The sequence below is a fragment of the Salvelinus fontinalis genome, chromosome 19, assembly GCF_029448725.1.
Source record: "Salvelinus fontinalis isolate EN_2023a chromosome 19, ASM2944872v1, whole genome shotgun sequence".
NCBI classification, from domain to species: domain Eukaryota; kingdom Metazoa; phylum Chordata; class Actinopteri; order Salmoniformes; family Salmonidae; genus Salvelinus; species Salvelinus fontinalis.
The window spans coordinates 37,795,611-37,808,720 of NC_074683.1; the positions used below are offsets into that span (position 1 = coordinate 37,795,611).

Below are 13,110 nucleotides of genomic sequence, written 5' to 3' on the forward strand. Positions count from 1 at the left end.
ACGCAAGTATATACACCATGGGACCACGCAGCCATCATACTGCTCAGGAAGGAGACACGTTCTGTCTCCTAGAGATGAACGTACTTTGGTGCGATAAGTGCAAATCAATCCCAGAACAACAGCAAAGAACCTTGTGAAGATGCTGGAGGAAACAGGTACAAAAGTATCTCTATCCACAGTAAAACGAGTCCTATATCGACATAACCTGAAAGGCTCTTCAGCAAGGAAGAAGCCAGACTACAGTTTGCAACTGCACATGGGGACAAATATCGTACTTTTTGGAGAAATGTTCTCTGTTCTGATGAATACAAAAAAATAACTGTTTGACCATAATGACCATCGTTATGTTTGGAGGAAAAAGGGGGAGGCTTGTAAGCCGAAGAACACAATCCCGACCGTGATGCACGGGGGTGGCAGCATCATGTTATGGGGGTGCTTTGCTGCAGGAGGGACTGGTGCACTTCACTAAATAGATGGCATCATGCGGTAGGAAAATGATGTGGCTCTATTAAAGCAACATCTCAAGACATCAGTCAGGGAGTTAAAGCTTGGTCGCAAATGAGTCTTCCAAATGGACAATGACCCCAAGCCTACTTCCAAAGTAGTGGCAAAATGGCTTAAGGACAACAAAGTCAAGGTATTGGAGTGGCCACCACAATGTCCGGACCTCAAAATTTGTGGGCAGAACTGAAAAAGCGTGTGCGAGCATGGAGGCCTACAAACCTGACTCCGTTACACCAGGACTGTCACGAGGAATGGGACAAAATTCACCCAACTTATTGTAGGAAGCTTGTGGAAGTCTACCCTATACTAATTGAGTGTATGTAAACTTCTGACCCACTGGGAATGTGATGAAAGAACTTAAAGCTTAAAAAAATCATGCTCTCTACTATTATTCTGATATTTCACATTCTTAAAATAAAGTTGAGATCCTATCTGACATAAGAAGGGACATTTTTCTAGGATTAAATGTCAGAAATTGTGAAAAACTGAGTTTAAATGTATTTGGCTAAGGCGTATGTAAACTTCCGACTTCAACTGTATATTTCTTCCATAAAGCACTGATTAATTATTCACTTGTGTAACAATATTGATGGACTTTGTGCCCTGCTGTTGACTTCCTTCTCCAACCCTGAGTTTACTTCCTGTTGATTTAGACTACTCGGGTAGTCACGTGTCTACTGGCTCCATGATGTACACACATTAGGGTCACTGTATTACTTTGAAAGTTCTCCCTCCATACCATTTCTACTGACATCCGTCCTCCTCAAGCTCCATGGATCGTAGGCTCAGCCCAATAGATGATGTCTTCAGCATGTCATTTACACGCAGGATGCCCACTTGTATTGTACTCTCAAGTTTAACAGCAAGAAGTGTGTAATGACTTGAAAGAGACACGACTAGACTACTTTCTGCTTTCTGGGCTTTTCTACTGATCTTCCCTCAGGTGTACACAAGCCATATGAGAGGAATGGGTTGACAGCTTTTCTATGTGAATCACAAGGGCAATCACCCTGCATCAAAGTCTGATATACTTATTGAATCTATGGCTCTATAGCATGTTCATAGGTGACAGTGTTTAATCCTGAGTCCGATATTTTGAGGCAATATTTTAGTCCAATATTTACTGACACAGTGATTACATTTTATTGATTTAATTTCAACTTACCAACAGTATAACAACATGTCAACCTCATTGTGTTGCATGGTTTTGGAGCTTGTATGGTTATAATGCCATTTGAAACACTATTGCCAGGACTGCCCCAGAAAAACTATGCGAAACCCAGAATTTCCTAACTGAATCCAGTCTACTCAATATATGATCAGCCAGCTGTGATTTATCTATCACTGCAGTCAAAAGAACCAGTTTCATGGCAATAACATGTTGACAATATGAGTAATGTTTAGAATCACAGTCAGCCTAGAAAGGCAGCATGACCAATATTTTATTGACATTTTCACTTTGTTATAGAGAAACAACAGCATACAACAAATACAAAATGACAGGAGCCAATGAATACTAATGAACTCACTACCCATGAGAAAAATTAAATAGAAAAGAAAAAGGATGACAGCAAACAAAAACCAACGGAAAACTGGAATACATTAAAATAAAATCACTGGCTAATCACGTCACACTGGCAGAGAGAACAGGAGAAATACATCAGCCAAGATTCTAGAACACATTGAAAGAGTTTGGCTTATGGCTGAAATGTAACACTCCATTTTCACTGAGGTCTCCTGAACCACTGTTATGATCAAGATATGTATCTAGCGTCAAATAATATTTCGCCACATGGTTGATAAGTCATAAAGAATATTTCTTGTATGGTGGTAAAGTACCTAGTTGGAAGAACCATACATTTACTGAGGGTAAATCAGAGGCTTTCCATTCTCTAACCAGACATTTTCTTCCAAGCATAAGGGCTGCATGTACCCAGTCTGTAGGGGATTTTTTTTTGCAGGACAGGACAATATAAAGGGAACCAAAGAGCCATCACTCTCCCTGCATCTCCAACACTCTGCACTAGAAAGCCTGCATCTGATAAAGTTACTCAAAGGCAGTTCGAACCATAAGTTAGTGAAGAGAAAATTGCCATGTTGTCAACATCCAAAAGCAGACTTCTATGTGTTTTGGAATGAAATAAGACAACCGTATAAAATGTGTAGTATTTTTGACTTAACTCTTTAGCATTTTAGCCTCTGAAATGCTGTTGCTGCCTGGTTGGCCGATCACTGCAGCCACGATGGGCCTCTTGGTCTTGAGAAACTGGAATCTCCGGTGGAGGAGGCCTTTCTCCAGCCAGTGTGTACAGAGCCAGGTTGAAGAAGGTATGGAGCACTAGAGATGGTATAGGCTGCAGTATAAACTGGGTGGTTCGAGCCCTGAATGTTGATCAGCTGAAAGCCGTATACCACGGCTATGAATAAACATCTATATATTTTATTGCTCTAATTACATTGGTAAACAGTTTATGATAGCAATAAGGCACCTCGGATGTTTGTGATAAATGGCCAATATACCACGGCTAAGGGCTGTATCCAGGCACTCCACGTTGCGTTGTGCATAAGAACAACCCTTAGCCGTGGTATATTGGCCATATACCATACCCCTTCTGGCCGTATTGCTTAATTGACGCCCCTCAGCAGTATACAGGGCAGCAGTGTTTTGGCTTCCATCTGGGTATACATCCGCATGGCACGGAGGATGTAGAAGAGGATGAAGCACATTACAAACACAACCAGGATCATCACAGCAAGCCTGCGGGCATGCACACGGCTCAAATCAAATTTGATTGGTCACATACACGTGTTTAGCAGATGTTATTGCGGGTGTAGCAAAATGCTTGTGTTTCTAGCTACACGGGTTCAGTAATATCTAACAATTTCACAACAATACACACAAATCTAAGTAAAAATTATGGAATTGGACAGCCTTCGTGGGGTCCATCGGTCACCGGCATAGCTCAGGCACACCACCACCATCAGGGGAGTAGGTAGCCCAGGACTGGGAATAGCCAGGCATAGACCCATTAGGAGAGTAGGTAGCCCAGGACTGTGAATAGCCAGGCATAGACCAACTAGGGGGAGTAGGCAGCCCAGGACTGTGAGTAGCCACGCATAGACCCATTAGGAGAGTAGGTAGCCCAGGACTGTGAATAGCCAGGCATAGACCAACTAGGGGGAGTAGGTAGCCCAGGACTGGGAATAGCCAGGCATAAACCCACTAGGGGGAGTAGGTAGCCCAGGACTGTGAGTAGCCACGCATAGACCCACTAGGGGGAGTAGGTAGCCCAGGACTGTGAATAGCCAGGCATAGACCAACTAGGGGGAGTAGGCAGCCCAGGACTGTGAGTAGCCACGCATAGACCCATTAGGAGAGTAGGTAGCCCAGGACTGTGAATAGCCAGGCATAGACCAACTAGGGGGAGTAGTTAGCCCAGGACTGGGAATAGCCAGGCATAAACCCACTAGGGGGAGTAGGTAGCCCAGGACTGTGAGTAGCCACGCATAGACCCACTAGGGGGAGTAGGTAGCCCAGGACTGTGAATAGCCAGGCATAGACCCACTAGGGGGAGTAGATAGCCCAGGACTGGGAATAGCAAGGCATAGACCCACTAGGGGGAGTAGGTAGCCCAGGACTGGGAATAGCCAGGCATAGACCCATTAGGGGGAGTAGGCAGCCCAGGACTGTGAGTAGCCAGGTATAGACCCACTAGGGGGAGTAGGTAGCCCAGGACTGTGAGTAGCCAGGCATAGACCCATTAGGGGGAGTAGGTAGCCCAGGACTGGGAATAGCCACGCATAGACCCATTAGGGGGAGTAGGCAGCCCAGGACTGTGAGTAGCCAGGCATAGACCCACTAGGGAGAGTAGGTAGCCCAGGACTGTGAATAGCCACGCATAGACCCATTAGGGGGAGTAGGTAGCCCAGGACTGTGAATAGCCACGCATAGACCCATTAGGGGGAGTAGGTAGCCCAGGACTGGGAATAGCCAGGCATAGACGCACTAGGGGGAGTAGGCAGCCCAGGACTGTGAGTAGCCAGGCATAGACCCACTAGGGGGAGTAGGTAGCCCAGGACTGTGAGTAGCCAGGCATAGACCCATTAGGGGGAGTAGGTAGCCCAGGACTGGGAATAGCCACACATAGACCCATTAGGGGGAGTAGGCAGCCCAGGACTGTGAGTAGCCACGCATAGACCCACTAGGGGGAGTAGGTAGCCCAGGACTGTGAGTAGCCAGGCATAGACCCACTAGGGAGAGTAGGTAGCCCAGGACTGGGAATAGCCAGGCATAGACCCATTAGGGGGAGTAGGCAGCCCAGGACTGTGAGTAGCCAGGCATAGACCCACTAGGGGGAGTAGGTAGCCCAGGACTGTGAGTAGCCAGGCATAGACCCATTAGGGGGAGTAGGTAGCCCAGGACTGGGAATAGCCACACATAGACCCATTAGGGGGAGTAGGCAGCCCAGGACTGTGAGTAGCCAGGCATAGACCCACTAGGGAGAGTAGGTAGCCCAGGACTGTGAATAGCCACGCATAGACCCATTAGGGGGAGTAGGCAGCCCAGGACTGTGAATAGCCACGCATAGACCCATTAGGGGGAGTAGGTAGCCCAGGACTGGGAATAGCCAGGCATAGACCCATTAGGGGGAGTAGGCAGCCCAGGACTGTGAGTAGCCACGCATAGACCCACTAGGGGGAGTAGGTAGCCCAGGACTGTGAATAGCCAGGCATAGACCCATTAGGGGGAGTAGGTAGCCCAGGACTGTGAGTAGCCAGGCATAGACCCACTAGGGGGAGTAGGTAGCCCAGGACTGTGAATAGCCAGGCATAGACCCACTAGGGGGAGTAGGTAGCCCAGGACTGTGAATAGCCAGGCATAGACCCACTAGGGGGAGTAGGTAGCCCAGGACTGTGAGTAGCCACGCATAGACCCACTAGGGGGAGTAGGTAGCCCAGGACTGTGAATAGCCAGGCATAGACCCACTAGGGGGAGTAGGTAGCCCAGGACTGTGAATAGCCAGGCATAGACCCACTAGGGGGAGTAGGTAGCCCAGGACTGTGAATAGCCAGGCATAGACCCACACCTCTTCTGGATTATTACTAGCAAAATCCAAACATGAACATCATTGTAAATAAGAATTTGTTCTTAATTGACTTGCCTGGTTAAATAAAGGTTCAATAAAAATAATACATACATAAATGACGTTCTCAGTCTCCTCCACAATGGTCATGTAGACCATGGTTGTAATCTTCAATATAGATATGAACCATACAGCCGAGCAGTCGATGACAGCCCAGCTCTTCCTCTGTACCTGGGCTGCCCTCAGCGGGTGGACCATGATGACCACATAGTGGAACTCACTCAGGCAGGTGAGGAAGAGGATGCTGCCGTACAGGTAGAAGTAGGAGCTTAAGCCTACAAACATTTTCCAAGTTGACAATTCCACATAGCTGTGCGGTTTATAGTAATGTACTGTTAAACCAACATTTCTTTGAAATGTATGGTATCATTTACTGTTTACGCCTAAAATCACCCAGAGTGCATTGCCTTTTATGGCAATTTACTGTAAATAATTAATACAGTACTTTACTGTTTGCTTTATTGTATAATACTGTCAAAACAACAATAAAGTTTTACTCTGTACTAATGAAACCAATTAGTCCAACTTACATTTACATGTTTTGTTGCCGAGGATGCTGCCATACAGGTTAAAGTACAGGTTGAAGTGAGACCTACAGCAGACGATGGGACACATGACGTCGCCCATGATCCAGTCGTCCTGGATGTAGTAGTGGACCAGGAAGGACACAGAACGTACAGGAGGTCTGCCATGGAAAGGTTCACCATGATGATGCTGCTGCTCTTCCATGGCCACAACCTGACCACGTAGATAATGATTGAGGTGATGTTTCCCACAAGCCCCAATACCAAGATGATCCCATACGTGACCAGGAGATAGTACCTCCTACTGTTCTCATCAACTGGGAAACAGTCAGTGGCCTCATTGTTCACTTTTTCTCTAGACATGGTTGTGTTGTAATATCCAACAAATTGACCTAAGACACAAGTAGAGAGACAATTTGTGTATAATGTTATCCCATTAGAAAATTACTAGTTGAATTTATCTATGTGGTTTAAGAAAGTGTTTATTGACACCATAAACTGCGGTGTTTCTCCAGTACCCGTCTGTCACTCCTGAATTTCCTGAATCTTCAGGCAGCAGTCAGTTTTAAGAGCATCCCAGAGCCCTCCCACACAGATTTAGTACCACTGCCTACCAACAGAGGAAGTAGTACACCCATAAGAGTCATACAGCAAATTGTAACAGGTTTAAAGTTCTCAAATGTGTACTCAAACTAATCAGGCACGTGGTTGGATTTTGGTATTTTATATCACTTCTTGAGCCCTTATCAAAGGCTAAAGGACATGGAAAATACTCAACCATTAAAGGTATAAGACTTGCTGCCGCTGTTCCCTGTGCACATTACATTTTTGGGGTCACTACTACCACATATCGGTTCAATTGGTACAGCACTCTCATTAACGTCTGGCACAAATGTAGCCTATTACAAGGCACTCCCCAAAATATTTAAATTAGCCAGAAACAACAATACCATGTCATTTAGTAAATCGTAGAAATGTTGTTCGCACCTTTTTTGGTTGGTTCACTTCAGACCTTGATGTCTCTCAATCCTTTCACTCAAGAATTGTTTGAAAAAGTTCCAAGTTGACAATCCCACAATGCTTTGCGGTTACAGTAATGTACTGTTAAACCAAAGTTTCTTTGAAATGTATGGTATCATTTACTGTTTACGGCTAAAATCGCACAGAGTGCATTGCCTTTTACGGCAATTGACCGTAAATAATTGATATGGTACTTTACTGTTCATTTTATTGTATAATACTGTCAAAACAATAATTCAGTTTTACACTGTACTAATGAAACAAAATAGTCCAACTTACTTTTACATGTTTTGTTGCCGATACACAAGTGCTAAACTGTAGTTGTTGTTTAAGAAATGCCTGCAGTATTGGGATTTGATAAGAATTCAGACTTCTCCGATCCTACATACTTGAAAGATGTGTCATGTATCCCTCTGCTTGACCAAGGACACAAGTGGCAGACATACTCCACCTCCAGGTTATTGTTCAACTATTGACCACACACTAATGGTCACATAGAATGTCCTTTCATTTCCTTATTAGAATACCACGGAAACAAGCCATCAATTGTCCGCTGAATCGTCCCTCGACACAAAAGGAATATTGATGGGACATACCTCTGGGACATTTCAATAACATTTTTATAATAGAACGTAAACTTTCAAATAACTTGATAGAAAGCATTCCACGGTGATTATGAATGATTCTCCAGTGGTGGTCCAGTTTCTTGTGTAGTCCTAAAAAACAGACAGGAGGAGAGTGACATCTAGCGGCTATAAGCTGAAATTGCCTCAAAATAATTAATACTGTATGATTATAATTTGATATTTTCAATACACTAAGCCAAAATATGTTTTATTTATTCGTTTTTTTAATACATTTTCAGTCAAGCTATTAGGTCCGTCCAAACCCATTTTTGTACAAATATTAGTACCTTACATTCTTGCAATAATAAAATTACACCTACATGTGAAAATTGCAAAATTACATCTACATGTGATGTATGGGACAAATGCTGAAGTTTTTGTTGACTACATTTTTTACAGTTTTTAACCATATTCACTATACTGTACAAACATAACAAATATATTGTTGTCAACTTGTCAATAAGAAAGTGATTTTTTACCCCTAAATGGGGCATAATATCAGAAACTGATTCTGAAGAGAAAAACACTATAATTGTATTGTAGTTTATGGAATTAACATTACGGTAAAATTTAACAGTATAATAAAATCATATCATATTTTTTCCTCTCATCTGAGAATTATCAGTATCAATTAACAGTACAAGATATACAGTGAAGATGAGGAAGTGTGTATAACAGACAATGACTAGTAGGTAGATGGATGAAGTGATATTCATGGCTGTGCAGACTGGCACCGACAAATGTAGGAGGGACGTGGGCACTGACCAGCCATCACTTTCACATTGACCTTCTACCCACCTTCCCGTTGGCTCTGGATAAATGAGAAGTGCTGATACACAAACTGGAGAGGTACTGTCTCTCTCATTTCCTGTTTCTATTTCTATGTTCAGTACTTCTTCCCTCATCTATAGCATTATATTACTGTGTGCAGTACTTCTTCCCTCATCTATAGCATTCTATTTCTGTGTGCAGTACTTCTTCCCTCATCTCTAGCATTCTATTTCTATGTTCAGTACTTCTTCCCTCGTCTATAGCATTATATTTCTGTGTGCAGCACTTCTTCCCTCATCTCTAGCATTCTATTTCTATGTTCAGTACTTCTTCCCTCGTCTATAGCATTCTATTTCTGTGTGCAGTACTTCTTCCCTCATCTCTAGCATTCTATTTCTGTGTGCAGCACTTCTTCCCTCGTCTATAGCATTATATTTCTGTGTGCAGTACTTCTTCCCTCGTCTATAGCATTATATTTCTGTGTGCAGTACTTCTTCCCTCATCTCTAGCATTCTGTGTATCTCACTCTCATTCTCTCACATAAATAAACACAAGGAGGCAAACGGGTTTGAATAGGCTTTATAGGACCTTACCCTTATCCCGTAATTTTGTCTCAGAGTTGTAATGCTTTAATTGCTCTGAACGTATTGATTTAGCACATCGACTGTAAATATTTTCAGCAACTGAACTGAGAGAAATTATGGTTACAGTTTTTCTCAATTGCTAAAACACAATTTCTGAAATCTTGCTCCATTTCCTGAAAACATTAAACCTCATCTTCAAGCACTATTTACATAACCTCTGACTCCTCTCGCAAAATGAAACATTCGCCTCAAAACAGTTTTACCTGTGTTCAAAATCAAACACTGCTCTCAAATCATAAACACAGTGATCAAAATGATATACACTCTCAAGCAGTCAGTAAACAATACACCAAAAAATAGAAAACACATTGTTCAAAACATACAATTCTCACGGAGAAGTACATTTTTAATCTAAAACAATATTCATATTTTTCCATCATTGTCTATTGATGAACGAAAACATGATCTATCATAGTAGCTCAAAATTGATCAGAAATTACTACTCTGCTTTGCTCTTTGCAATTTTGTTTTTCCTCCTCCTTGTACCCCTATTTTTACAGTACTTTACCCTGCATCTCACAAAGTTGTCCTTTGTCTCTGTGATACTGTAATTCTTGTTCTTTGTCTCTGTGCTACTGTAATTCTTGTTCTTTGTCTCTGTGATACTGTAATTCTTGTCCTTTGTCTCTGTGATACTGTAATTCTTGTTCTTTGTTGATATGAACCTGCAACCAGTCAAAATCTATTGAGCAGTCAGTACTGTTAATACATGGAAAGCACAATGTTCAGGGCCATACAATGTGTCCATTGTACAGTATACAGCCTACAATGCACTGTACTACAGTATACAGCCTACAATGCACTGTACTACAGTATACAGCCTACAATGCACTGTACTACAGTATACAGCCTACAATGCACTGTACTACAGTATACAGCCTACAATACACTGTACTACAGTATACAGCCTACAATGCACTGTACTACAGTATACAGCCTACAATGCACTGTACTACAGTATACAGCCTACAATGCACTGTACTACAGTATACAGCCTACAATGCACTGTACTACAGTATACAGCCTACAATGCACTGTACTACAGTATACAGCCGACAATGCACTGTACTACAGTATACAGCCTACAATGCACTGTACTACACTATACAGCCTACAATACACTGTACTACAGTATACAGCCTACAATGCACTGTACTACAGTATACAGCCTACAATGCACTGTACTACAGTATACAGCCTACAATGCACTGTACTACAGTATACAGCCTACAATGCACTGTACTACAGTATACAGCCTACAATGCACTGTACTACAGTATACAGCCCACAATGCACTGTACTACAGTATACAGCCCACAATGCACTGTACTACAGTATACAGCCCACAATGCACTGTACTACAGTATACAGCCTACAATGCACTGTACTACAGTATACAGCCTACAATGCACTGTACTACAGTATACAGCCTACAATACACTGTACTACAGTATACAGCCCACAATGCACTGTACTACAGTATACAGCCCACAATGCACTGTACTACAGTATACAGCCTACAATGCACTGTACTACAGTATACAGCCTACAATGCACTGTACTACAGTATACAGCCTACAATACACTGTACTACAGTATACAGCCTACAATGCACTGTACTACAGTATACAGCCTACAATACACTGTACTACAGTATACAGCCTACAATGCACTGTACTACAGTATACAGCCTACAATGCACTGTACTACAGTATACAGCCTACAATACACTGTACTACAGTATACAGCCTACAATACACTGTACTACAGTATACAGCCTACAATGTACTGTACTACAGTATACAGCCTACAATACACTGTACTACAGTATACAGCCTACAATGTACTGTACTACAGTATACAGCCTACAATGCACTGTACTACAGTATACAGCCTACAATGCACTGTACTACAGTATACAGCCTACAATACACTGTACTACAGTATACAGCCTACAATACACTGTACTACAGTATACAGCCTACAATGTACTGTACTACAGTATACAGCCTACAATACACTGTACTACAGTATACAGCCTACAATGTACTGTACTACAGTATACAGCCTACAATACACTGTACTACAGTATACAGCCTACAATACACTGTACTACAGTATACAGCCTACAATGCACTGTACTACAGTATACAGCCTACAATACACTGTACTACAGTATACAGCCTACAATACACTGTACTACAGTATACAGCCTACAATACACTGTACTACAGTATACAGCCTACAATGTACTGTACTACAGTATACAGCCTACAATACACTGTACTACAGTATACAGCCTACAATACACTGTACTACAGTATACAGCCTACAATGCACTGTACTACAGTATACAGCCTACAATACACTGTACTACAGTATACAGCCTACAATGCACTGTACTACAGTATACAGCCTACAATACACTGTACTACAGTATACAGCCTACAATACACTGTACTACAGTATACAGCCTACAATGCACTGTACTACAGTATACAGCCTACAATGCACTGTACTACAGTATACAGCCTACAATGCACTGTACTACAGTATACAGCCTACAATGCACTGTACTACAGTATACAGCCTACAATGCACTGTACTACAGTATACAGCCTACAATGCACTGTACTACAGTATACAGCCTACAATACACTGTACTACAGTATACAGCCTACAATGCACTGTACTACAGTATACAGCCTACAATGCACTGTACTACAGTATACAGCCTACAATACACTGTACTACAGTATACAGCCTACAATGCACTGTACTACAGTATACAGCCTACAATACACTGTACTACAGTATACAGCCTACAATGCACTGTACTACAGTATACAGCCTACAATGCACTGTACTACAGTATACAGCCTACAATGCACTGTACTACAGTATACAGCCTACAATGCACTGTACTACAGTATACAGCCTACAATGCACTGTACTACAGTATACAGCCTACAATGTACTGTACTACAGTATACAGCCTACAATACACTGTACTACAGTATACAGCCTACAATACACTGTACTACAGTATACAGCCTACAATACACTGTACTACAGTATACAGCCTACAATGCACTGTACTACAGTATACAGCCTACAATACACTGTACTACAGTATACAGCCTACAATACACTGTACTACAGTATACAGCCTACAATGCACTGTACTACAGTATACAGCCTACAATACACTGTACTACAGTATACAGCCTACAATACACTGTACTACAGTATACAGCCTACAATGCACTGTACTACAGTATACAGCCTACAATACACTGTACTACAGTATACAGCCTACAATACACTGTACTACAGTATACAGCCTACAATACACTGTACTACAGTATACAGCCTACAATGCACTGTACTACAGTATACAGCCTACAATGCACTGTACTACAGTATACAGCCTACAATGCACTGTACTACAGTATACAGCCTACAATACACTGTACTACAGTATACAGCCTACAATACACTGTACTACAGTATACAGCCTACAATACACTGTACTACAGTATACAGCCTACAATGCACTGTACTACAGTATACAGCCTACAATGCACTGTACTACAGTATACAGCCTACAATGCACTGTACTACAGTATACAGCCTACAATGCACTGTACTACAGTATACAGCCTACAATGCACTGTACTACAGTATACAGCCTACAATGCACTGTACTACAGTATACAGCCTACACTGCACTGTACTACAGTATACAGCCTACAATGCACTGTACTACAGTATACAGCCTACAATGCACTGTACTACAGTATACAGCCTACAATGCACTGTACTACAGTATACAGCCTACAATGCACTGTACTACAGTATACAGCCTACAATGCAC

General features: G+C 42.3%; 1 pseudogene; it reads right to left on the reverse strand.

The window, feature by feature from the left end:
• Positions 1-2,680: 2,680 nt before the first annotated feature.
• LOC129817032 (2-oxoglutarate receptor 1-like) lies at positions 2,681-6,609 on the reverse strand (annotated as a pseudogene).
• Between the last annotated feature and the right edge of the window lie 6,501 nt (positions 6,610-13,110).